At 37.3% G+C, this 27526-nt stretch overlaps 1 protein-coding gene across 1 annotated transcript in view; it reads left to right on the top strand.

Annotated features, from left to right (window-relative positions):
• Nucleotides 1-1978: 1978 nt before the first annotated feature.
• satb1.L (SATB homeobox 1 L homeolog) overlaps nt 1979-27526 on the top strand; it is a 124201-nt gene continuing 98653 nt past the window's right edge. The window contains exon 1 of the mRNA XM_018267438.2: nt 1979-2391. The gene's annotated coding sequence lies outside the window, so the exon portion shown is untranslated. The remainder of the gene's footprint in view (nt 2392-27526) is intronic.

Raw genomic sequence — 27526 nt, 5'->3', positions numbered from 1 at the left:
GCAGGTTCCCTTGGCACAGTTCTTTTTAGTGCCGCTGCCACTCAGTATGTGCCTCACCTTTACACCCCACCCAGAGTTGCCAGGTCTAATTTTCAAAACCAGCCAAAGTCAGCTATAAAACCAGCCCAAAACTAGCCAAGAAGCACTTCAAAAGTAGCCCAAAATAGCAATGAAAAAAAATTAAATGAATATATGTGACAATATGCCTTTTTCAATTTTTCACTGTTTCACAATTTTTTCCATGAAGCAAAATGGGACAGATTTGCCCGTAACCAGGGGCGTAACTATAGAATGGGGCCCAGGAGGTATTGGGGCCCCATAAGGCCCTAATACATATACCATTTCAATAAATATTGATAAAACGTGTCAACCTCTGGATATTTTGGTGGCCAGCTGATTTTTGGCCCAAAATTGTTTGAAATTGAATCAGAAAATGCGAGCATGCTTCAGAGTCACTGGAGAAGGGGGTACAGAGCCCAAAATCTGGCCCAACTTTTAAACAAGTCATTCTCATTGCATGCTGGGTATTGTAGGCTTACATTAAACTTGGCAGTTGGCAAACTGTTGAAGGGGTGGTTCACCCTTGACGTTAACGTTTAGTATAATGTAGAGAGCGATATTCTGAGACACTTTGCAATTGGTTGTCATTTTTTATTGAAGGTTTTTGAGTAATTTTTGAGCTTTTTATTCAGCAGTTCTTCAATTTGCATTTTAAGCAATGTGGTAGCTAGGGTCCAAATTACCCTAGCAACCATGCATTCATTTAAATAAGAGTCTGGAATATGAATAGGAGAGGACCTAACTAGAAAGATGACAAATAAAAAGTAGCAATAAAAATACATGTGTAGCCTTACAGAGCATTTGCTTTTAAGATGGGGTCAGTGATGCCCATTTGAAAACTGGAAAGGGTCAGAAGAAAAAGGCAAATAATTCTACAACTATATAAAAAAAAATAATGAAAACCAATTGAAAAGTTGCTTAAAATTGGCCATTCTATTACATGCTAAAAGTAAAAAGATAAAGCAGCCCTTTAAACAAAATCGACATTACCCAGCATGCATTGGGAGACACAGGCTTGGCACTAGTGATGTGCGGGTCGACCCGATACCTGTCGGGTGGGTTCGGGTCGTCCTCGCACTGCTCCTCGCAGGTGATGGGCGGGTATGGGTTGAGCTCTTCTCCTGCTCTCTATGCCCGCCACCTTCAAATGCCGGCTTCCGACTTCCAGTTTTATAGTCTCTCGTCTGCTTTCCCCGCCCCTTTTGTGACACCATTGGATGTCATCGGCGGGGCAGTTCGGCACGGGTCTATAAAAGGACCCCGGAGGCGGGGGCTGGAGCAGGGCTGTTTAGGGTCGGGTGTGGGTCAGGAAAACCCTGACCCGCACATCACTACTTGGCACATTAGGGCAAGAAAAAAACAGCCAAAGGCCCAAAAAGTATCCCAAATCCGTACCTTGGCTAGTTTGTACTTTCAAAACCCACCTGGGCTATAAATTAATAGCACAATTTTGGCTGGAAAACCGCCAACCTGGCAACCCTGAGCAGAGTCCAGAGCTCTCCCCGCTGGCACACTCCAGATCCCCAGAGCCCATGTAAATCCATTCTCTGTCATATTAAACCAGACTGTGCGTTTGTCCAAGTTTTAAACAGCGCGGTAAAATTGGATTTGCCTAAATCTCCACACGAACTGTGGCTCCGCCTTGTACTCAGCGCGCAGTCCGAACCGATTGTTCTCAAAGTTTTGTGAGCTATGAACCGACAAACAGTCCGGCCATTAGTCACAAGTGTCCCTTCCTAAATAACGGTGTTTAGTCGGCTACAATCTGAGGGCGAACGTGTCCTCCCCCCATTCCCTGTCATGAGTCGCTGTGGACAGAAGTAGAGCAGGGGGCGGGGGTGTCGGTGCAGGTGTCGGTGTGAGGAGTCAAAGCTCTTTAGTCACATCAGCCGGTGTGTCTGTGGCGTGTCGTGTGTGTGAGGCACAGGCAGGGAGCAGGAGACTGGGAGGTACACGGGGCGGCGCAGTGAGAGAGGTGCGAGCGGGCTGACACCTCTCATTTTTCACATAACGTGTATATGTATGTATATATAACAACATCTCCCACACACACGCGCGCTCAGCCGCCACTTTCAGCCACCCGCGGAGGCGACATAAAGCAAAGTGAGGGCCGACACACAGAGATAAGCATCAGCCCTTCGCTCTTTCAACTACGAGCCGCTTTCTTCTTTCCAGGAAACTCCCGCAACTGTACAGGAGAGAAGTGCAGCCCGAGGGACACGGCTCTCCCTTCTCATCCTTTCCCGTGTATGGGCGGCAGACGTGTTTTGATGGAGACACAAGAGAGAAAGTGAAGTTGAGGAGAAAAAGAAGCGAGTGGTGGTGCCCAAGGTACAGTACAACTCACCAACTACAGCCAGAGGGAGCCTTACACGTTTATACAGGATTATAGTATATAGAATACACAAAAGCCTTGAATATCTTGTCAATTATATCCTTATAAACAGTGAGTTCTGATGTCATCAGTTATAAACGGTGAGTTCTGATGTCATTTCTGACACATGACTCGCTGAAATTTGTGTATTATAATAAATAAAGTACCCCCAGTTGTCAAATATCAGGATATTAGAAGTAACCTCTGAGTTCCATGACCTGTATAAAAACACTCGGCCTTTATATGGTCATGAAACTCCTCAGTAACTTATAATATCCTTATATTTTACAAGAGGGGGCACTTTATTCACTATATAATTGCCAGGATAAACATGCACACTATATACTGTCTATATATAGATATACTGTATGTGTCTGAATTATAATGGGATCCTAAGACAGTACCACAATTATACAATCTACCAGTATATGTGACTGTGAGGTTGTACCTGTATACTGTACTATAGTATATATAACTACTGAACCATAGAGGAATCAATCACAATACCGTTTTATAACACTTTGTATGACTGAAACGGTACTCTATACTAATGTATATGTGATTAAATCAAAGAGAAAACGTTACATAGTACTACAATCACACAGTAGGAGGCTATACAATAGTGTTTTATATTAAACATGGACACTGTACCCTGTGCAATAGTCTCAGGTCTCTCTTTTATATTTTATATATATATATATATATATATATATATATATATATTGAGGGGGTCACTCCGTGTACAGTACATGTGACCGTAGCAAAGAGTGAATCTATGACCGAGACACCAAATTCTGCCACTTTCTACCACTTTATCTCTCTGGGGAACATGATGGGTGGTGATTCCTGGCCAAGCAAACCACTGCACACACACTGTGTAACCCACATAGCTCGGTGCTTAGTCAGTGTGTGTCTGTCAGAAGAGTTACAAGGTATCCCACATTTACACTGTTTTATTCCACGCCTCCTTTATCCACCTGAAATCTTTCCACTCACTTTTTATTAAAAGGTGCACAGTGGAGGGCTAGATTTCTTTAGATCTGGGACCCTGCGTTGATTATAATAGCCACCAGAGACCAACACAGGGTGCTACGGCTGCAACGGGGTCTCTTTACTGACTGTTAGTGAGTTGGAACTGGATTTGAAGTTTAAAAGCAGCAGCATCACTAATGTAATCTGCTACATGTACTGTTGCCAGACAATTTTTCAAGGAATGTTTCCGTATAACATGCAATACGATTGTGAACGTCATTGAAGGATAGACTTGTATTGGGTGATAGCAGTGGATATGAAGACCCCTTACCCAATACTATTCTTTTATATCTAAAATAAAATGTAATAGATCACTCTTTTTTACTGCTTTATTTAAAGGTCCTTTACCAGTCCTCAGGTGATGCCAGTTAGTAGCGGGACTCTTGGTATACATATTTCTACTCAAATATGTTACATGTAGGGGGACTTCAGTTAATTCTTTGTTTTAGATCACTTGGGTGGGTGCTTACTATATATATATAGAGAGAGGGGGGGTTGCTGCAAGGGTAGTCATAGTGAGGTTCTAATCTCCCCAAATACTGTCATCTTTCGGTTCATAGTCAGTTACAATATAGCTACAGTGTCAGGCTATTGATCTCATTTGTTTCATGATGATCTCTTAATATGACCTTAAATTATTATTCAGATGTTTTACATTTACAACAGTAGCAAGTATTTTCTTGTTGCAAGTCAGACCAAACTGCACTGTCTGTACAGGTATGGAACCTGTTATCCACAAAGACTGGGACCTGGGGTTTACCAGATAATGAATCTTCCATAATTTAAATCGTTATACTTTAAGTCTACTAGACAATCATTTAAACATAACTTAAACCCAATAGGCTGGGCCTCCTATAAGGATTAATTATATCTTAGGTACAGGTACAAGGTTCTGTTTTATTATTACAGAGGAAAAGGAAATAGTTTTTTTTAAAACTTATTATTTGAATAAAAAGAATTCTATGGAAGACAGCTTTCCTGTAATTCGGAGCTTTCTGGATAATCGGTTTCCGGATAATGGATTCCATACCTGTATTTAAGGCAGGGAGCCATAAACACATGTTTATAATAAGAATGGCCAGGGCATCCCTTTGCAAGCTTGCAGTATGTTCACACCAGTTCATACAACAGTCAGGGGGATAGCGTTTAGACTCTTTATCAAAATATGTGAAAAATGTAATTACGTGCCTTCTCCCTTTATAAAGTTTGTCATACAAGTGCCAGAGATACCTTCTGCCTGTTCCAGACACCCAGCGCTTGAATAGTTAATGTAACTGATTATGTTTGCCTACGAGGCTTGCTGTATGGAAAATAAAGCAAGGATGGCTTAATGTCATGTAAATTAGGCAGACAGCATTGACTATGGATATAAATTCATAATTAAACAAAGAATCTCTAACAGCCGTATGCCATGGGAATGAATTCTGTTAAGATGGGTGTGTAGCCTGAATAATTGTTTAATTAGGCGTTATCTCTGCAGGGTTAATCAATATTACAGTTTAATGGTGTGACACCATAGTTTAAAACAGAGGGAAAGATATTTAATCTAGAGTTATCCATGGTTTCCAAAACTTTTTATTTGCATCTTTTTATATTTACTGTAACTGTTGTCTTTCTCTCTTTCTGCCTACTGTATATCTATTATCCATGTGTAATTCTCTCTGCATGCTTTCAGTGTATAAATATATGAAAGTTTCATTATAAGTGTACATCTTTAATGTGCATTCATACATATATTTAGCTTATATGTTCAAATGGCGTACAGATTTTTTTCCCAACAATTCTGTTCGACAGGGATCCTTAAACACCGTAGTTACACTTATAGCTGTGTTTCTATGGTCTTGTCTCTCTCTCAACTAAAAATGATGCTGTCGCTGTCTTTTTTTTGGGGGGGGGGGGTCATTTATTTTCTTGCTTAAGGTTGAGTAAGGAAGTCCTTACATTTGCAGTGTAGTTGATCATATAGGCTGCAGGGCCTTTAATGAATGTAGTGTACGTGGGTGCAGCTTTACCAGGAAATTAAATAATGAATAGTCTGATCACTTACAGTAACAGCAGCTGAGAAATTTAAAGCCTGTACTGCTTTATTAAGGAAGAAGTACCCTTGCTAACCAGCTAACATTCAAATTAAAGTGCACAATGCTGGTGTCAAAGTGCAGCCCAGTTAGGCATTTCAATGCAGAAAGCACATTCAGCTTTTTAAGCGGTTTTAATACTGTTTTGTCATATATTTGTACTGGAATGCCCAATGTTATCCACTAGCAGCCTTCATTATTATATTAAATCACATTGTCTTGTATGTATCTCTTGCAGTAAATGTCCTTTGCATGATACGTCACGTTTCCATCGGGCTGACGTACTGTTTACCTCTTACAGTTTCTCTTTATGATCCTGCGTTCATATCTCGGGTCCCTTTAAAAGCCCCTGGAAAATGTTAATAGTTATGTGTATATTTCACATCACTTTGTTGCTGACACTAGTTCATACTAAAGACGTTGAGGGCACAAAAGAGCATTGGCATGTGTTACATATGAAAGGGTTTAAATAGCAGCACAAATTGGACTGCAGCTTGTTATACCACTTTACAAGGGACAGCAGTTACATTCAAGGCAAACTAAACCAGCCCTTAGTTAAACAATCTATAAAAGTGGAACCATTGCGTTTTATAATGTACATCTTGATGCATGTGATTTATTAGACAGATAGAAAAATAGTTGTATGACTTTTTTAATTTCAAATGCATTCTAATCCCTAGGTGTACTAAGTTTTGTTTTTGAATACACATACACAACTTGTTAGGTTATTTTCTAATTTGTTAGAAAATTCTTTGTAATGTCAAATTGTTGTCGTTTTTGCCAGATTTAAAAATAAACCCTAACTAGTTGTACTAGAGGGTGTTGAAAGCCTGCTGAAGTTATTTTTAGTACAATGTCATTCCTAAATTGTCCTACTGATACAAGTATGTATTAAATAATAGTTCTTTGTATGCAAAACTGCCCTAACTGGTGCATGGGCAGTTAAATGGAATGTAGTTATTTGTGTGCTGATACATAGCAGGACATATTGTCTTGTAAAGCAGCTGTCACGTAACCATTTATATGACCCAAACCAGTAAATTGCTCTTGTGTGCAAGACACTCCTCAGCAAATTCAGTTCATGTTTAGGTTAGCTAATAAGAAATAATTATTTTATCAATTGATGATCTCCAAATCTTGTGAAAGATGTTGTGTGGCATTTCAGTTCTAGAAGTCATTTTGTGCTCAGCAGACAATTCTTTCCTCCATAGACAGTTGGGAACGCATTGCTGGAGGTTGACAAGACATAAATCAGCAAGGCTTCTGAGGGTTCAAAGAAAAACAATTCTAAAGAATGTAGGTAGAAACAACAAATGTAAAGATCACAAGAAGTATGCTTTTTTTTTAAAGAAAATCTGTGGTTTCATAATGTGTTTATAAAAAATAACACCGAGATTAGTTAGGCTTATGAACTGGAAAAACACCCAAGTGCTCACTTAGGAACTCTATTCAGCAATGCACTGTGGGCTATAGTTGTGTACTTGAGCGCTCACTTCCATGCGAGTGATGAAAGCAGGCAGGCTTATTTAGCCTTCAATATTCCCTTCCTTACTTTAATAAGTACATTCTCAGTCATGGTCAGTATCATATACAGGTATACGATCCATTATCCAGAAACCCATTATCCAGAAAGCTCCGATTTGTGAGAAGGCCATCTCCCAAGTACTTTGATCCCAACTAAGATATACTCAATCCTTATTGGAAGCAAAACCAGCTTATTGGGTTTCTTTAATGTTTAAATTATTTTTTTAGTAGACTAAAAGATGGTGATCCAAATTTAAGAAAGATCCCTTATCTGGAAAACCCCAGGTCCCGAGCATTCTGGATAACAATTTCCACACCCATTATTATATCAATACAAACAAGTTATATCAATACAAACAAGTTTCTTTCCTAAATTCAACTAAGGTGAAAACAAAATGACATAGTAAATAATTTTATACTAATATATATTATTGATACACACAATATTCAACAGAGTATTCCTCAGCACGAATAACCATTTCCACTGTGAAGTTTCTCATTCATCCAGGTCATGCTATATCAATAGTAGTAAATCAAATCAACTGGACTTTTTTTTTTCGTGAAGATGTGTTGCTAGTTATCTGACTGGCTTTCCCAATTCAGAATGAATTAAGAAAGCTAGTCAAATGACTAACAAAATGTCTTCAAGAAAAAAGGGAAAAAGAAAGAAGAAGTGTAGACTTACTACTATAGATAAACCATTTTCACTGTCTTGGAGATATTTCTTCCCAAAATTATCTGGAAAATACTGCACACTTGTATGGGTTAATAGAATATGTGTTGGAGAAATTCATTTTTTATCTTAAAATATTAATGGTATGTGTTCAAACCCATCAATCCAAAGAATAACGAAGCTCATATAACTAAAATGTAATTTTACGATCAGTAATTAGCCGAGAGTCCCTATATTTCATGTCAATGAGCCAAATTTAAAACAGGGGATTGCCAGCTTTTATAATAAATATGTAAATATTGAGGTTCTTAGCCATTGCATTCCAGAGATCCTTTAGTGCCTGATTAAAACAAAATATATACAGATTTTCCAATGTACATGCTTGCTTTACTATGTGTATAGAATATGTCTTATTATAATATGTGTATATATACAAATGGAACCCTGCCATATTGTTTGCCCCTGATGGTGTACTAGTAATAGTTCTGTCACTGATTGTGTTGTTAATGTCTAGGGACAACATATTGGCTGATAAGTTTCATGCATTCTGTGTATTTAAATGTATGTAGGGCACGGTTGTACCTGAATTTTTTACAATAAAACTGAATAGAAGATTTTTAAGACCTTTTTTGAGCCTATGGCATATCTATAAAGAACATATTTATGCAGTTGACTTTATTATTCTAGAAACAATATATGTTCTTGTCTTCTACAGCTAATCGTAAATAGTGTTTATGTACTTATGTAATCAGACATTATGGTGCAGAATGTGCTTCAGACAATGGAGTATGGACTTTATTTGTGATGGTTCAGGTCATATGGCTGTATATATCTGGGACAATGCAAACTCAGCTGGTTTAACAATATTCATTTTGAGGATGTCACAGAAAAGAAAAACAGAGAGTATACCAGACAATGAATTATTTTTAAGTCCTATACAGTCCCAAAGTTGACCATTAAGGAGACAAATTTGGTTTATATTGACCGTTCAATTTACCAAATGGTGGCATAATATATAATTTGTCTGTGTACATGGATTACATAGTTTTTTGAGCCATTTATTGATCCAATTTCCCAAACCTGCTGTGAACAGATCTCACTTCAAGGTCTTATCATGTCTTATACATAACAAGAGACACTGTCATATATAATTTGGACAGAATTCAGTCCAGTGCTATGTCCATTTCAACAGTGAGGTTTTGCAGTAAGAACGATATTAGCCAGAATGCCAATTCTGTGTATGTATGATCATTGTAAAGCCTTTGAATTTGCAGAATTGTGGAATTTTTTTTATTTTGTTAAACACTTAAACCTTGTGGAGAATGGGTTTTCTATAAAAAGCAAAACATCTAGCAGCCAAGATGGTTGGAGTTGGTGACCCATAGTATGTCCATACATATAGGCCGCTTGCAATAAAACGTCATTGAAACATACTGATATTATGATACCTTGTAGTGGACCAACATAAAACAAAGAAAGGTGTTCAACTGCATTAGCTTTAGAGGCTGCACATAATATTTTGTTAGAGGTTATCTTTTTATGCAGCACTGAAGGCCTTTGCAGCTGAGTGAGAAACTTATTGTATTTCTAACATTGGGCTGTTAAGAGGCATAATACTGTATATCCAATATATTTTTATTCCTGAGACCTCCAGGGAGAATCTGCTCTATTTCTTAATGGATTTGTACAGTATATGGAACGCACTGGTTTACTTATGGGTTACATTTATGCTGCGAAGTAAAGCAGAAGCAATTAGCACAATAGAGCTGATTTATGAACATAGGTGCTTAATTGCACAAGTGCAGTTGCCAGTAGCAACCAATCAGGTCTCTGGTTTCATTTTCCAATATGTAAAAATACTGTTTAAAAATAATTGCTGATTGTTATTGACAACTGCATATTTGCTATTTAACACCTATATTTGTATATCAGCCCCAGTTACTTGTATAAATCTGAACAATAAGGACTAGGTTCAAGTACAGGAACATTAAGGACCATGAAAAAGGACAATGCCCCTAGAACTCCAGACTCAAAGCACTTGATTCTAGTGCTTGTGTTGTGTGATCTGTGCCATGTGCTGGACTTAAAAATCCTGAGCACTGACAGACACAAGAGAACCTTCTAGTTAATGCCAGCCATAAGCAGGAACTACAAGTTCAGGGCTTCCTAGCACCCTGCATTTCCCACTCTCCTCTCTTTTGTGTCCTGAATGATGGATTTGTGCTTTTGATTCTGACACACAAGGAAAATGCTTTCCCATACATTTCCACATCCTTCTTGATTCATTCTTCCATACCAGCCTACATTTTTGGGAAAGGGACAGGAAAATCAGTGAGGGGCTAATATGGATGGCACACAGGACATACTGATGAAAAGTGCTCTCTCTCTTAAAATAACGGTAGCAATAAAAATGCCCATTCCTGACAGCAGCCACTTCCCTTTCATGTGAATGGGACTGCATTGCTAATAATTGATTTTAACTTTATCAGGTGAAAATAACATGGAAGTGTTAGTATTCCTGAGCAATACCTGTCTAGTGCCCCTCATAAAGTGCACATTTTTTTTTTTCATTTAAATGAGGGATGGTAATTTTTGCAACAGTTTTCAAAACGGCCAGTGTTTTTAGGGGCAGCCCTTCATTAATTTTCAAACGATAGAAGCAGGACACAGCATGCACCATTGGTAAAAAATGAAAATCTTTCTTCAGACTGATCACTAGTGGTGAATCCATGGCTTTGTTTTGTACCTGTAAGTGCTGCTGGCTCATCTTTATATATAAATAGGAATGCATTTTGCACAATTCCTCCTGGTATTCTCCTTGCTTCCTACCTAGCGCCCCAGAGACAAGCACAGCACGATGCACAATTTGTGTGGGATTCATAGGGTCAAAGCATCCTGATATCTTGGTAAACAGTTAGAGGCAGATTTACTAAATATAACTGGGGTTTCTACAGGGATTCCCAGCAGTTTCTGAGCTATTAACGCTTTCAGTACTGTCAGCAAATGTCTTGTCAAACAGAAGAGTATTTATGGAATTAACACATTTATCTGAACATTTAGGGGGCTATTTATCAAAGGTCGAGTTTGTGAGGTTGGTGAGTTTTTTTCTACTTTGAATTAACTCACAACTCAAATGTTTGCTTATTTATGAAAAAAAAGATGTAAAAAACTCGGATACCTCGACTTTATAGGCTAAAAAACTTTGAATTTATCAAGTTTTCAAACGCAAACCACCGTAAAAAAGTAAAAATCATGAAGGCAAAAAACATCTGTAAATGGTTAAAGGGACCTCTCACTGGGGGTCATTTATTAACACTGGGCAAATTTGCCCATTGGCAGTAACCCATGGCAACCAATCAAATTGCTGCATTCATTGTTCTACTTGCAGCTGGTTTAGAAAGCTAATCACTGATTGGTTGTTATATAGGTAACTGCCCTCGGGCAATTTGCCCAGTGTTGATAAATGAGCCCCATTGACTTTAAGCTGGAGTATTTTTGAATTCAGTTTTTTCGCAGTTTAGGGGCATAATAAATCTCAAAAAGGTTATTTTTCACGAAAAAATTAGTTTTTTAGTGAAACTACCATTGAAGATTCAAATTTTTCTAGAAAACACAACTCTACCTTTGATACATAACCCCCTTAATGTTTTATTTATTTTGTCAGTTTATCATAATGTGCTACACTGAATCATTGAGGCCTGAAAAATGAGGAGCACTGCGTTGAAAGGTTCTATACTGCTAGCAGGGGTGATGCACCAATGAGTTGTGCTTCAGGTAGCAGCCCCCCACAGGTTACAAGGGGCTGCAAAAAGCCATTCCTTGTAATCGCGCCCCCCGGTGCTGAAATGGTGAGCGCGGGGAAGGGGGCAGCAGCTGGAAAGCGCCTCAGGCAGCAAATAGGTCAGGATCACCCCTGACTGCAGGCTTCAGCTCAACAGCTTAGCTTGAAGGCCCAGAGTGTCAGCGAGTCTTAGGGGCAGATTTATCAAGGGTCGAATTGAAAATTCTAAAGTTTTTTAATGGTCAAATCTGCCAAATAAGATTAGGGAGTTATTCAAATTCGATTTTTTAAAAAGATTTTCGAGATTTATCATACTCTGGCCCTATAAGAACTCTAATTTGACTATACGCCACCTAAAACCTGCTGAATTGCTGTTTAAGTCAATGGGAGAGGTCCAGGGATCAATTTTGAGTTGTTTGCCTTCCTGACATGAATCAAGTTTTTAAAATTCAATCAAATATGATTCGAGTTTTTGTGTTGATTCCATTCATCCGAGTTTTAAAAATGTGATTTATTTTTTTTTTATATAAATTTCAATTGGTCAAACTTATGGGAGTTTATAAAAAAATCACATGAATTCAAAATCCAACCTTTGATAAATGTGCCTGTAACTGGGCATGAACTGATTATGCACTTCTTGGATTCAGTTAACCCTTGGGTTGCTGATTCTGAGTTGAGCCAAAAGCCTGGTTTTAGCAGTCTAAACCTCAAATATCTCAGAAACTGCTTAAAATTCAAAATGAATGCAAATTGCAAAAGTGAAACTTTCTGAGAAAGTTTGTATCAGCTAGATTTTTATGCAAGTCTATGTAAAGGGGTTTTTTTTATTATTGAGCAGTAAAAATCATTATAGTTAGGTATATGGCACATGGTGTGCAGTGCAGACTGCTTATATTGACTACCCACCTGCCATTCCCTTGATTTGATCTAGACTGAATTGCAAATGTGAGCTCTTAATTGACACTTTTAGGGCATGACTACAAGGCCGACTTGGATGCGTTTCCGTCGGATCCGACAGTGGGCAACAAAGCGCCTGCATCAAGTGGCGTCTGCATCCGACAGTCATGTTGCACCAGACGAACGCTGCGACACCATGCGACTTTTGTATTAATTACCTTGTTTCCCTTTCATCCGACTTGACGCAGGCGTTTTGTCGCCCAGCGTCGGATCCGAAGGAAACGCATCCAAGTCGGCCGTGTAGTCCTACCCTTAAGTGTATCCATTTCAAGTCAATGGGAGTGGCTGGAGGCAGTCATGGGCTCTTTTTCAGCATGCTCTGGCACACTGGGAGCTTTTCAGGCTAGCATATTCCACCAACTGAAAAGTGACACACACCTCCTCCTGCACACTCCCACTCACTAATAGGAAATGTGAGAATTCAATTCTCTGGTATGCATGCTTTTCACCTGACATTTTTTTTTTAACATATTACATTAATGAGCAATTTTATTTTGTCTTACATTTTCAAATACACTGAAAATACAGTTTGTCCTACTAAACCAATCCCAATTTAAAAAAAATGTGGCCAGAAAACACTTCTTTTTGTGCATTTTCTGGCTTAAATTTCCCCCTGAATGCAGTGATAAACAGATATAATCCCTTTCAGTGACTGCACTCACTGTGCAGCAGTGGACAGAATGACAGTTTCTCTGATGACTTAAGAGTTACTTAGAGTTAATAAATCATCACCACAGGGTCTTGCTCTGGATATGGAGCTTTAGACTTGTAGCTAGATTAGACTTGTTGCGAAGTCGAAGTGCTTTGCGCACAAATACGCACGCGCGCTATCGCGCACGCGCATCCTCGGTTACGCGCGGTTACGCACGTGCGTCCTTGGTTGCGCGCAGCATCGGCGGGGACCGAAGTTATCAACGGCAAGCTGGGTTGCCTGGGGCAACTAACAGACCTGGCCCGGTACTTGTACAAGTCAAAGGACCCTGAGATTTGCACTTTATAAAAATAGTGGCGCACCAGTCTTAACGGGGAACTGTCATTATTGGAAAAATTGCATTAAACTGTAGTGATGTTCATAAATTTGTTTCAAATATTTGCAGCTGCACACAACATATTCATACTGTGAGTCACTTACAAAGTTCACGTGGTCTGAAAAGCACTCCATTTTTTTGGCAAATTTTAAAGGCATGGTGTTGTTATCAGTAGGAAAAAGATTGGGTTGAAGAAGCACTCTTAGAAATAAACCATTCATATTTCAACAATAATAAGAAAATAAAATAAATCTATTTAAAAAAAAATAGAAATCACTACAAGTTGAGTGCATGTTACCCTTTCAATAGCTGTTTAAAAGCAAAACATATCCCAAGATTAACAACTACATAATTTAACACTTGTCATTAACATAGTGTGGCCAGGTCTGCTCCCTTATCATTCCCATTCTTATACCTCCCAACTGTCCCGCTTTTTGCGGGACAGTCCCTATTTTGACAGCTCAACTCACAGTCCTGAATTGTTAGTGGAATGTCCCTGGTTTCTCTTTGATCTCCTGCACTGAACAGCTAGAATAAGATAATAGGTTTCTGAGATGTAATTAAATAAGAGGCTTTTGGCAGAGAACCCAGAATATGGCAGTCACACTTAGATACATTTGTAACAATTTAAGGTAAGCAAAGATACAATTGTAACTATTTAAGGGGAAACTTTGACTTGCAGCTTAAAGGGCAATTCACACATAACACCTGACCCTAAAACCCCCAGAAATGTGTTCAAACTTTCCATAACCTACTAAATTTGTAAAATGTATCTGGTATTTAGGGGGTGTGGCCATAAAATGGGCTTGGTCAAAAATGTTGTCCCTCTATCTATATGTTGGAAGGTATTTACTTAGAATGTGGCACAATCAGCTCAGCATCCTGTGTTCAGTAAACAACACTAACACTATTAACATGCACCTTTGTATCCTTCTGTGGTGCTGTGTCTTCAGGACCAGCAGTACTGACTTTGTGTCACTATAATTGGTGATCCTTTAGGAGCAAGAGCAGGGATTCTCTATGCAACTCTTTAGGAACAACTGCAAAAACAGTTTATTGGCATAAATGTGTTTTTTTTGTTTGTGTTTTAAAAAATGTAGATTTTTAAGAATTTTGAGAAGAGATTTTTATTCTGCTCATTTTGGTAAAATAACCTTGCTGCAGTGATTCATTTTAATGCTTGTTTTTATTTCGTAACAATTGAAATGGCTTCTGTGAATATAAGCCAAAATAAATGAAGGAGCAGCTACCAAAGGACAGTATTTTACAAATATCTGGAAAACATTACAAACCACAAAATTCAGACATTGCGTATAACTAAATAACATCTAAAATGTTAAAATGCTCTTGTGAGTTTATTTTGTAAAAAAACAAACACATGAAAAGATAGGAAAGGATAAATCAAATCTATGAATTGATTTTGCAAACCTGCTTTTTAAAATAAAATGACTATTATTAAAGAAATGCTTTACATTGGTTACTAATCCAGATATGGTGATATTTGTAAAGCATTTAATATATTGCTAAACTGATCAGTTGTGTTGCTATTTGTAAATTTCAAAGGAACACTGCCTGTAAAAAAACCTCATTATTTGCCTTTTCAAACAATCACTTGTACCATAAAATTGGTTGTTGTTTAGTCAGATTGTTAAAAACTGGTTTCTTGCCCTTTGTGCATTAAACATGAAGCAAACAGTTCTTTCAAAGCAAAAGCTTCAGTTATTCTCCTTATTACAATTTTAAAAATTAAATGCATCATTTTACAGCCCAAGAAAATTGTGAATCCTAATTATGAAATTATACTCTCTTGTCCTTGTGTCTAAGTGGGTATTAAAAAAGAAAAGAAGCATTGCTTTTTAGATATACCATGCGAGCATGTGTCATTATAAACAGTAAAACCAAACAGAAGAGTGCCATCATGTTAATTGAATATAACATGGAGTTTTAATGCACATCTCTGCCGTTGCATAAATAATAATAATAATCATTGGATCTGATTAAGTAAAACAGAAGTTAATGCCTTATTAATAAGTAGCATTTCAACTTCAATAGAACACTCCTGTGTATTCATGAGTGGGCTTTCACACAGGTATTAAAGAGGTTGTTCACCTTCCAAACACTTTTTTCAGTTCAGTTGTTTAGATTGTTCCCCAGAAATAAAGACTTTTTTCAATTACTTTCCATTATTTATTTTTTACTGTTTTTCCAAAATCTAAGTTTAAAATTGATTGTCCCTTCTCTGGTGTTTCAGTCTGGCAGCTCAGTAATTCAGGTGCAGATTATGTACAATTTTGCAACATTTAGTTGATACATTTCTCAGCAGTATCTGTGGAGTATTAGCAACTATTGTATCAATTCTAACAGCTGCCTGTAATGAAACTCAGGAATTCCAGGGATAAAGATAAGAAATCATTTATAGACATTTACAGGGTCGGCGACCCCCCTCCCAGAGCTGATTTAGAAGGTGAAAAAAGACACTTTACGCTTCAATATTAGAAAAATGGTGACACATAGAAAATAGAAAGTAATTGGAAAAAGTCATTATTTCTGGTGATCTGTCGGAAAACAACTAGTTGTTTAAAGGTAAACAACCCCTTTAAATATAGACATATAAGCTCATTTATAGACTCCAGTGAGCAGATAAATACAGAAAATGGTAGCATTTTCTATAAGAATTTTTAGCAGCGAACTAAGAATCTTTGAAACATGGAAGTTAACCACAAATCATGTATACAAGCATGCATTATGTTCTGAATTCATAATGTCCATTTAAAGCCCCAACGTCACTGCTATAAATATGTTTGGGCAAACGAGTAAGCTATTCAGCTTTCTCTTTTTTAAAACGAGCTAACAAAGCAATTAATTTCATACCGGAGGTAAGCAAAAAAAAAAAAGCAGCTGCAGTGAAAATGGCAGAATTCGTTTCAGGTGGTATATTCTCTTGCAAGTTCTGCCCATGCCTCAGTTCAGCTATAACATATCCTCATTGCACTCACTGCTATTGTTCTCAGTAATGGGTGCAAAACAATGTTAGTGATAGCTGATTCTGACAGCTGAAGGGCGTTTGTATTTGTAAAACTTCATATTTTCTGCCCATTCTTTTATACACTGCTAAACACCTTAGCAGCCCTAAAAGAAAACAAATAAACCCAGCGCACGCACAGGACTTCTCGAGCAAGGTTTAAAAGAAACTCGCTGTGTCAATACCAAGATTTTTATGAGGAAAATATTTTATTTAGAAGCTATTGCACTCACATCTTTTATTGAAATGCACAAATTGCTGGAGGGACCTCCCACCTGGGTTGATGTTTCCAGGTGGAAGGTATTGAACATCCCTATAAGTTTCATCAGAAGGGATACATGAAACATCCACCCATTTAACTTTTAGTGCCAGATTAAATGGAGCTATCAAACTAGGGTTGCCACCTCATCCCTTTAAAACCAAACACATATGGAATCCACAGCCTGCATGGATAATTAGCAAATCATTTAGATGCAGGCTGCAGACTGAACTGATTTATGTGCAGCCATGCATCTAAATGATTTGCTAATTAGCCATGCAGGCTGTGGATTCCATATGTGTTTGGTTTTAAAGGGGTGAGGTGGCAACCCTATATCAAACCATAAGCACTTGCAGGACTTGGTACAGTTCTGCACTCCAGCTCAGGTAAGATATAGTTCTGCTGTGTAATGTTGAGATACAATATGATAGAGTGCTTCCACCCCTGATCATGTACCCTTTGCGGTACCAGGTGCTATACCAGAAGACCCACTCCTGCCTTGCGGGTCATGTAGATACATAGAAGAAATTCCAGTAGCACACTGAATGCTGAAAAAAGTGTTATATTTATTCACCCAAATACATACAGACAAGGGGCCCTTGTCTGTATGTATTTGGGTGAATAAATATAACACTTTTTTCAGCATTCAGTGTGCTACTGGAATTTCTTCTGTGTAATGTTGAGATGACAGAATTGGGAAATGTGACTGCACAACATTGAAGCCCCTAAAGTAATGTAACAATACAGGATCCAGTGCCCAATCTCAAGCCGCAGAGTAACACTTCTCATGCCAGCTTACAGCAACTAAAAAGGGGGAGCTGATTCCTGTACCTTAAAGGGTAATATTACCTTAAAGGGGTTGTTCACCTTCCAACAACTAGTTGTTTTCAGATAAATCACCAGAAATAGCAACTTTTTCCAATGACTTTCTATTTTCTATGTGTGACCGTTTTTCTAATATTGAAGTGTAAAGTGTCATTTTTCACCTTCTGATGCAGCCCTGGGAGGGGGATGCCGACCCTTTAAACAGTTCTAAATGGATACATTTATTTGATACATTTCTTATCTTTGTCCCTGCTGAGCAAAGTCTCTGGGTTTCATTACAGGCAGCTGTTAGAATTGATACAATAGTTGCTAATACTCCAGAGATGCTGCTGAGAAATGTATCAACTAAATGTTGCAAAATTGTAACAGTTCATTGTCTGCACCTGAATTACTGAGCTGTCAGACTCAAACACCAGAGACATTGAACTTTAAACTTCAGCGCCTACACGCGCCTATGTGAGCACAGCCCCATTGGAAAAAATGTAATGCGTCTATTCCTGCGCTCCCCTGTGGCTGAACGCAGAAAAACGGAACGCAGGGGAGCGCAGGCAAAAACGCTCGTCATTAAGAGCCCTAACAACTTGAATTCGACTGTTCGCCACCTAAAACCTGCTGCATTTCTGGTTAAGTCAATGGGAGAGGCCCAGGGATCAATTTTGAGTTGTTTGCAGCCTTCCAGACATTCGCATTTTCAAGAAAAAACTCAAATCGAATTTTTAAAATTCGAATCAAATGTGATTAGAATTTTTGGGTCGATTCCATTCATCCAAGTTTTAAAAAATTAGATTTTTCAAATAATAAAATTTGCCTCCAAATGTTAGCATTTTTTTGTTAACTGGGATTAGTAACCACAACATCCAAATAGGTAAGAAGTCTAATAAACTTTAAACTTGCTTCCAAGGGACATCCCAAACATATGATTAAGTAAGGCCACTATCACAATGGGACTTAATTCCTGACATGTTTCCCTGATTCCAGCTGCTAAAAAAGTCAGCGGTCTCTACTTAAAGGCTGATAACTGGAATACAGTCTGTTCTAAACAATGGCTTTCCTGCCTTTGCACCTTCTTCATAAACTCTAAAGGAGAACACTACCCCCAGCCCTATGGCTAGATTCACACTTCCCTTTTGGATATCTGTCAATCACACTGTTATAGTCAAGATGGGTTCCTGCAGGCTCCAGCTGTCTCCCCTCTAGCTACTGGTGAACCAGTTGTTACGAACTAGGAGCAGCACCGCTCATGAGAATTTTATAAAGGACAAACATATCAGTTCAAGCGTTATACTGAATAGTCAGGAGTAGCGATAATAATATACACCATTATCAACCTAATGTGCAGATGCCCATATTTTTTGGGGTGAGATTTTATCCTGATTACTGAAATCACCGCAGTTACCCTTGACTTTAATCTGAACTGATCTCTGCTGAAAATATATTGCTATACTATAATCTTCATTTGGTGGAACGCCATCGATGGGAAGGACTGTGAAAGGCAGTCAAGTTTAAGTTTAGTAAAGTAAAATGTAGCAACAGGACAAACACAGAGCTATGGTATGCAGTCTGAAATATGATACCCAGTACACACATGCGGGCAGGTCTGGAAATTTCCACTTGTCCACTAGTTTGTGTAAATAAAAAGAACTAGAATCATAGATTTTTTCCAAATAATAAAAAGCATTCTCTCCACCAAGAAAACAAACACTAGCAAAAATAAATAAATAATGGTATGTTCCTGGTCAGATTCTATTAAAGGGGTGGTTCACTTTTACTTTAACTTTAAGTATGTTATAGAATGGCAGATTTTAATCAACTTTACATTTGGTCTTCATTATTAGTGATAAGCGAAATGTTTTCACGGCTAAAATGACACCCATAGACTCTAATAGGTTAAAAAACTCCGATCAAATTCGCTAGGGTTTTTACGCTCATTTATTATTAAATTTTCCCGAAAATTTGCTTTGCGGGAAAAAAATCGGATTTTCACGTTTTTTTGGATTTTTTCATGCAATTTTTATGTTTTTTTCAGAATTTTCATCTGAAAACGTTGGGGTACTGCACAAAACCCGGCGCACATCAAAAAATCATTGGGACTTCTCCCATTGACTTATATGCTACCTCTGCAGGTCTGAGATACCGGATTTTCAGATTTCGACTTTTCCATCCTTGGGGTTTAATAAATTCCGAAAAATTAGCGATTTTATTAAAAAAATCCAAAAATTTTCAAGATTTTTGCATTCGGAGTTTAGTAAATAACCCCCTTATTGTTATTGCTACCTTTTTATTACTCATTTCCTATCAGGCCTCTCCTATTCATATTCCAGTCTTTTATTCAAATCAGTGTATGGTTGTTAGGGTAATTTGAACCCCAGCAACCATATTGCTGAAACTGCAAACTGGAGAGTTGCTGAAAAAAAAGCTAAATAACACAAAAACCACAAATAATAAAAAATTAAAACCAATTGCAAATTATCACTCTCTACGTCATACTAAAAGGTAATTTGAAGGTGAACAATCCCTTTAAATTGATGACTTGGTACTAAGGTTTATTTGGGGCAAACAGGCAATTTATAGGTATATTATTTATATACACGTGAGCAGTAGGGCCACTTCTAATCTATAGGCCTCCCCACAACAGCCTTGATCTAAATCCAGTTAGATTTTAAAGTATTAACCATTACCAAAAGCATTTCTGATCATAGATAATAAAAGAAACTAAAGACTGCATAAATGTGGTTTAAATTTTTTACATATGGCAGCATAGCAGTACCTGGGGTACTGGCTAACTCTTATATAATTATTTTAATCACATGGGTGAAGGGTAGATAATAGTCTAGATCATATCAGCCACAAAACCTTTAATAAAAGAAGTTGCCTTACATGACACAGCTACTATTTACTGCATGTGAGCTGTCTCTAGGTGTAAGCTTAACAGTTTCCTGAAATAAACACTATTTTGTGGGTTAGTGCAAACATACACACATATTCTTTACACCGCTAAATAATGGCTTTGTCTGCATTTTAATATTTACTTGCGGTGAAATCTACAAAACCTGTCTCTTCCTGGTTAAAAGATTGTTATTATTCCAAACAGCGAGGCCTTCTATTTTAAAGGCATGCAGATACCAGACTATGAAAACATTGCATAGTTTTATACTTGCATTGCTAAACAGCCAGCTAAAAAGGGAAATGTTTCTTCTCAGAAAGCATGATTACCCTGCCATTAACATAGCACGTATGCACGTTATGAGAACAAAACACTGTATGCAGGTACATATTAAATACGTAGTGCAGTTGGTATCCCCAAGAACAGGAGGAAAGAAGTTGCAAAATAGATGGGTTATTAACATATAATGTTTAAAGGAAAGTACAGATTTCTTTTTAGCTTTGCTCAAACAAAATATATCCTCATCCCATGAAAGATTTTTTCATGACAATGTGCAGTCTACAGATGGTATATAATTTAATATGCTATATTTTTATACGCATGATAGTTCTTATACATATACATTGAGGCAATCGGGTCACTACATAATGTTTTTGGGCAGAGTAATAGGGGGTCTTATGTTGTAAGCAGAAAATAAAAGCATGGGTTATTTATTTATTTATTTTTTTACAAATGCACCCAATTCATAATGTTTGACCAAATGTTCTACAAAGGAATGAATCAAAGGGATCAAATCCGAACCCTATTTGCAAATTCAAAACTGAAAAATAACACTGCATACATTGTAAACATAATATAATTACTTTTCTATGACTTCAAGATTTCCTGTTTTGGCTTGGCCTATCCAAATCTTGCAAAAAGAGACCCAAAGCGAAATTCTGGATTTGATTAATCCTTAATATTATGAACCCCCTTCCTACATTATGTTTGCCCAGGAGCAGCCAATAAGATGTTAGCATTTGAACAGGTGACCAGTTACTGCCCCTGGGAAAACGTAGTGCCTTTTATTACATAACGCCAGAAGGGCAGAACAATAAAAGTGAATAGGGATCAGTAATATCAGATTCACTGGTTTAGATATTCGGCAGTATGTCTCTGGGCTGTCACTGTGTACAGGATTATTTACATGCCACTTCAGAAATCTTTTTATCTCAACTTATTTAAAGTTTTTGAAACCTCTGTTTCAACCCCACCCATACCAAATGTGGAAATCCTGATTGTTTCCATTCTTAGTCTGACTTGAAAATCACTTGAAAAATGTCACTGTCAGAAACAGAACAAAAAAAAAATCTTAGTTCGTCTCTGTTTTGGAATATGAAACTTGACTTTCAGGTGTTAAGGTCAAAAAGAAGTTCAGATAAATGTTTTTTCATTATGACTTTTCCTGACATCTGACAGACAGCTCACAAGATAAATCTGTGTATTCCTGGTCTCTGAAGCTTGGCACACCCACAATATAAAATAGATATAGACATGTTAACATTAATATAGACATTTGGCTTACCATGTCCGATTATAAGTCTCAAAAACATAATTTTCAATGCTTTTAGTTATTTGTAAATGTTTATTTGTAACAGACTATCTGTCTGTTTATATTCTCTGCAATCATTTATCTGACTCCTGTTGCAACAATATAGCAAGCCAGCTAATTAAATCACCTGATTTAGACCTGAATCCTCTTACATTGTTTTAACAGTCAGACCCAGAGAAATGAAGGGTATAAACAAACACAGCAATGACAAGTGCCACATTCTTCCCACCAGAAAGGCCCTCGTGAACTTCACTCTTTGTTAAAGAAAAAGGACATTGTTGAACAAAAGACATACTGCGCACACAGAAGAGGAACAAGGGACAGAAAACATGTATTTTACAAAATTCCAAATGTGAGGGGTGTTTCTGCTAGTTTCTGTAGTGTGTCAGTATATGACTTATCCTGCTGTATATACTGTTACATAAGCACTTACTGGCAAGTCTGCCCACCTTTCTGACACATTACAGAACAAAATGCACACTCCGCAAGTAGAATTGTCAGAACAGTGTTGTTTTAAATATTTTTGAAATATTTTTATGTCAGGAATCCAAAGTGCAATTAGATTCAAAGGGGTTATCTATTAAAATCCGGATGTTAAAATCTCGAAAAATTCAAGTTTTATTTACTAGAAAACTTTAATTTGCAGAGGAAAAAGAACCCTCAAAATTTTAAATGAAAAAAAAACTTTAAAAATGTATTATACCCTAATGCTGCAAAAATCCAGTATCCGAAAATCCGTCATCTCAGACCTGACTAGGTCCTAAGTCAGTGGAAGAGGTACCTATCTCAATTTGACGTTTTCGTGGTCTGCGATGGGTTTAGCCTAAAAATTCAACTATTTCGGGGGATAAACCCAAAAAATTAGAGTGATTCAGGAAAAACATACGAAAAATTTAAGAAATGTAGGAAAAAGCCAGAAAAATTCTAGCAATTCTGGTTTTAGCATGATATTATCGAGTTTTTCCGCAATCGAATTAAATCAAGTTTTATTTTAAATAAATAAGCTAAAATTGGTCATGGTAGTTTGTTTGTGTTTTTTTTTTTAATATGAGAAAAATTCTAGCGATTCGGGTTTTCAAACAATATTATCGAGTTTTTCTGCGATCTAATTAAATCAGGTTTTCTTTTAAATAAATAGGCTAAAATTGGTCATGGCAGTTTGGTCGTGGTTTTTTTAATATGAGATACATTTTGATTTTAATAAATAACCCCCAAAGTTTCAAAATCACTTTAAATACACAAAAGCTATGAATATCTTGTAAATGATATCCTTATAAACGGTGAGTTCTGATGTCATCACTTATAAATGGCGAGTAGTGATGTCATTTCTTGCACATGACTCACTGAAATGTGTGTATTATAATAAATAAAGAAACCCCAGTTGCAAAATATGAGGATATTAGAAGTTACCTCGGAGTTCCATGACCTGTATGGTCATGAAACTCTTCGGTAACTTATAATATCCTTATAATTTACAAGAGGGGGTACTTTATTCAGTATATAAAATGTGCAGTATCACTTGACATTGAAAGGGGGTAAAGAATATCATTAGGTGCAATTTACTGCTGCACAGGTGCCTTTATTCACCAACACAGGACATGTTTCGAGCTTAATAGCCCTTTTTCAAGTGTATCATATTGGATTTGTGCTTTGGATGGAAGCAGGGGTTTAAGATACCAAAATAACTTTTTCAAAGGGTAACTAACTATACAAGTATACTTTGTTTGATATTGAAAGGGGAACTAGCTTCATTCCCAGAATCCTGACGATGTCCTTTATATTAGAGGAAATGCATTCGACATATTTTTAAAGCTACAGAGTTCAGATACTTCATACTGAATAGTCACAAAATGAAATATTATCAGACACCATTTCTAAAATACTTGCGGGTGTTAACTATTATCTGCAAACAACAACCATAAAAACTCTGATAACACGCAAGTAAAAGGATAACCTGCAACCCTAAAGGGGGCAATAGGCAATAAAGAATTGGAGTCTTTTGCTTAAATTATAGCTAAGTGTACCTTATGAACTTTGAAAGACTGCTGGACCTGACCATCAATATACATTGCGCTATAACCCACCCTTCCCATTTTCTAGGTATGTACAGGATGTGGTGTTGCAGGGGTGACTTGCATGACTTCTTTTGTTGAACATTTTCTTTGTGAAACAGAAGCGTCGTGTCAGACAGGGTTTGCTTTTGTCACTGGACAAATTTACCTTTGTTTTGTGTTTGGTCATGATGTGTAATATTTGTCGAAACATATATCATACATTAAATGCGTGTCTGTTGTGCATGTGTATAGATATAATGTTTTTATTTTATTAACTCAATTTTCTTCATTTTGAAGAAACAACAAATAACACTTCATTTAAATGAACTTTCTCTTCCATTAATCATTCTATCGTATGCATTACCACACTTTTTTTAAGGGTATGTCCAAGAATAAAATGATTTACTGCACTTTCAAGTTGAAATTGCTTTTATTATAAAAATAATTATTTATTTAGAGCTTAGTGCAACAGAAGTTCTCCACCTGAATATGAATCTGCAATTTATCATTTTCAGTAGGCAATACAAGGCAAATGGCAGCCCCAAGTCACATGTAAAAGATATGGTTACAAGGTTACCCGATTATATGAGGACACTTATGAAAAATCATCTGTGTTTAAAGGGGATATCTTTAATCCTTACTTATAGCTTTAAATATGAGTAGGATTAAATATGAAGATCTGAGTATTCCGTGCTGCTTGTTTTAAGGTAACATTTAAAAACGATATTTTTCAGGTTACAATCAGGGGCAATTCTGCTTCCTGCACCCACCTCACCCCCTGCACTTATCTTTTCTGCGCTCTGATGGGAGAAGGGCAGCCTCATTGCTGGTTTAAAAAAAACTGAATTTTTGGCTCTTAAAGGTACCAGGGTTCCCTTTTTGCTGCTCTTATTAGCCTGTTCCACACTGCTGCTGGAGGAAACCTTTTTTTACCTTGCTTATAAGATATAAAATTGATTAAATATTTTTGTAGATAGATATAAAAATGAACTGTAGGAAGTTGGTAAGGAGAGCCATTTTTTGTGATTTTTTTTCATTAAAATTAGGGAAAAGGATGATAATGTGGGGATTTAATAGATTAAGAGAAAGAAAGAAACTAAGTCATTTATGAAAAGAAGTGTAGTGTATAAAGTGTAAATTCAATCTCAACATGTTTTTTTTTACCCAATATTTCCAGCATAACTGTGGACACAAGAAAGTTGTGAATGTAGTAATTGCACCCAATGCACATGTGTTTGGGATCAAATCTGATAGGTGCTAAACATGCTTGGACTCAAGTACCTTTAATGATTGGTGTTAAAAAGCACAACATTTGTGTCCATTTTGTGTGTGATTGAACTTGCTGTCTTTGCAAATGACCCCTAAAATACCAAAAAGCCATTATAGGTTTTTATATTATGTAGTATTTACATCAATAGAATGACTCGTGTTTATGGTCACATATTCGTCGGAATAACTCAACCCACCATATAAGAATGCAGTTCTACAAATTGGTTTAGATTATTCCAACCATTATACAACACAATGTATGGCATTCACATAAAAGCAATAAAAATGTTTGTCTCAAACTGCTACTGTAGACTTGCAGTCCGAGAACTTATTATTAACTCATGTTTGACCAATACTCATCTGTTATTGGCTGGGTTGGGGTGTAGTTTGGGCTCCATACATGGGCCAGTGAGCTGGAGCCATCAGTCTGGGAACCAAAATTGGCCTATGTATGAGTAGGAAAAACTAAAAAAATTTAGCAGGCATGCAAAAACTGTACATTTTACTGATGTAATGTAACAACTGCAGGTTATTGTTTCAAGTAGGGTTGGTTTGGTTAACACTGCAAATGTGTTTCTCTGCTCTTTGGGTGTATCTTTCCTAACAGGATCCAACTGTGTCTGTGTTGGCATATATGCTGAACTGTATTGGGGTGACCTGATAATAATAATATCTGAATGCATTTAGCTGTGCCACACCCAGACCCTGTTGTTCACAAAACGGGGAAAAACAGTGGGGATGAGTGTTCATATGAAAACAGCACCTTAATCAGTGCAAGTGTTGTAAAACTGATGTTTTACAGTTGTAATCTCAAGCATACAATATATCAAACAGCTTGCTCTTCTGAACCAGGCTAGGTCTATTGTTTGGTGAATGTCAGATTGTATAAAGTACCTAAATAGCTACTGGCATAACTACACTTGGCTTATTTACTTAACGGTTAGTTCAAACGAGGAGATTCGGGGAGATTTTGTCGCCTGGCGACTAATCACCTCTTCTTCTGGGCGACAATCTCCCTGAACTGCCTCTGCGTGTCTTCACATCCGCTATAATGAAAAGTCGCGGAAGTACCGAAAACATAGTGCCGCGTGTGCTTTAGCACAGGTGACTTTTCATTATAGCAGATGGGAAGACACGCAGAGGCAGTTGGGGGAGATTGTTCCCCAGAAGAAGAGGTGATTAGTCGCCAGGCAACAAAATCTCCCCGAATATCCTCCAATCTCCTCGTGTGAACTAACCCTAACAGTGAGCGAATGTGCACCTGGGCACTAACCCATAGCAATCAATCGGCAAGCAGCTTTTCTGCAGGAAGAATAGTGAAAATAAAAATGTGGTTGTTTGCCATAGGTAACAGCTCAGTTGCAAAATTGCCCTTTGTTAGTAAATGAGCCCCAGTGATGATTTAGCCACATTTATACATCCCTGGTAGCTCATCTACCACTTATAGTAAAGAATGTAAGTTGTTTTGAATTATTTGTTCCCTGAAGGCATAACTGGTTGTCTTTTGGGACCAGTGTGTGCTGTTGCCATCTGCTAGTTTAGATGTTAACACCTGCAAGGAAAGGTTACACTTTGCCTTCACATGGAGTATTTTATCCCTTCTGTTCCAATGAGTTGTCTAAATATACACTGCTTATGAGTTAAATAGTACCTCTGTTTATCGTTGTTTCAGAAAGATATTTATGTCCTGTGTCCCAGTTGCCTAGTATATTTGTCTGTTGTCTTTCAAGGCAAAGAGGTGTAGAGGTTACATACAGTATAGCATATGGCTTCTTTCACCCACAATATTATGTAAATAACAATAGTGGTTAGTGATACCACCTTATCCAATTTAGTGAATAGCACTTATATACACCACATGCTGCAGGGCTTATAAATAAATAGATTATTTTTTGCCTGAAACCACTGTGGTTTGCATCATCCATCTTAAATGTAAAGCAATTGGGAACAGCAGGTAGTGTGTACAGGTTACCTATGAGTTACTAGATCTGGGCAATATGTCTGCCTTTTATTTCATTACCCAGAAATATGGGTAATGTTTTATTTCTTAAGTAATTGCTTGGGATATTAATACACTTTCTTGTGCAGAGATCTCAACCAAACCTGTTTACAAAACAT

The sequence above is a fragment of the Xenopus laevis genome, chromosome 6L (genome assembly GCF_017654675.1).
Source record: "Xenopus laevis strain J_2021 chromosome 6L, Xenopus_laevis_v10.1, whole genome shotgun sequence".
Classification (NCBI taxonomy): domain Eukaryota; kingdom Metazoa; phylum Chordata; class Amphibia; order Anura; family Pipidae; genus Xenopus; species Xenopus laevis.
The sequence above is the reverse complement of the archived record's forward strand: the minus strand, read 5'-3'. Positions and strand labels throughout refer to the sequence as shown.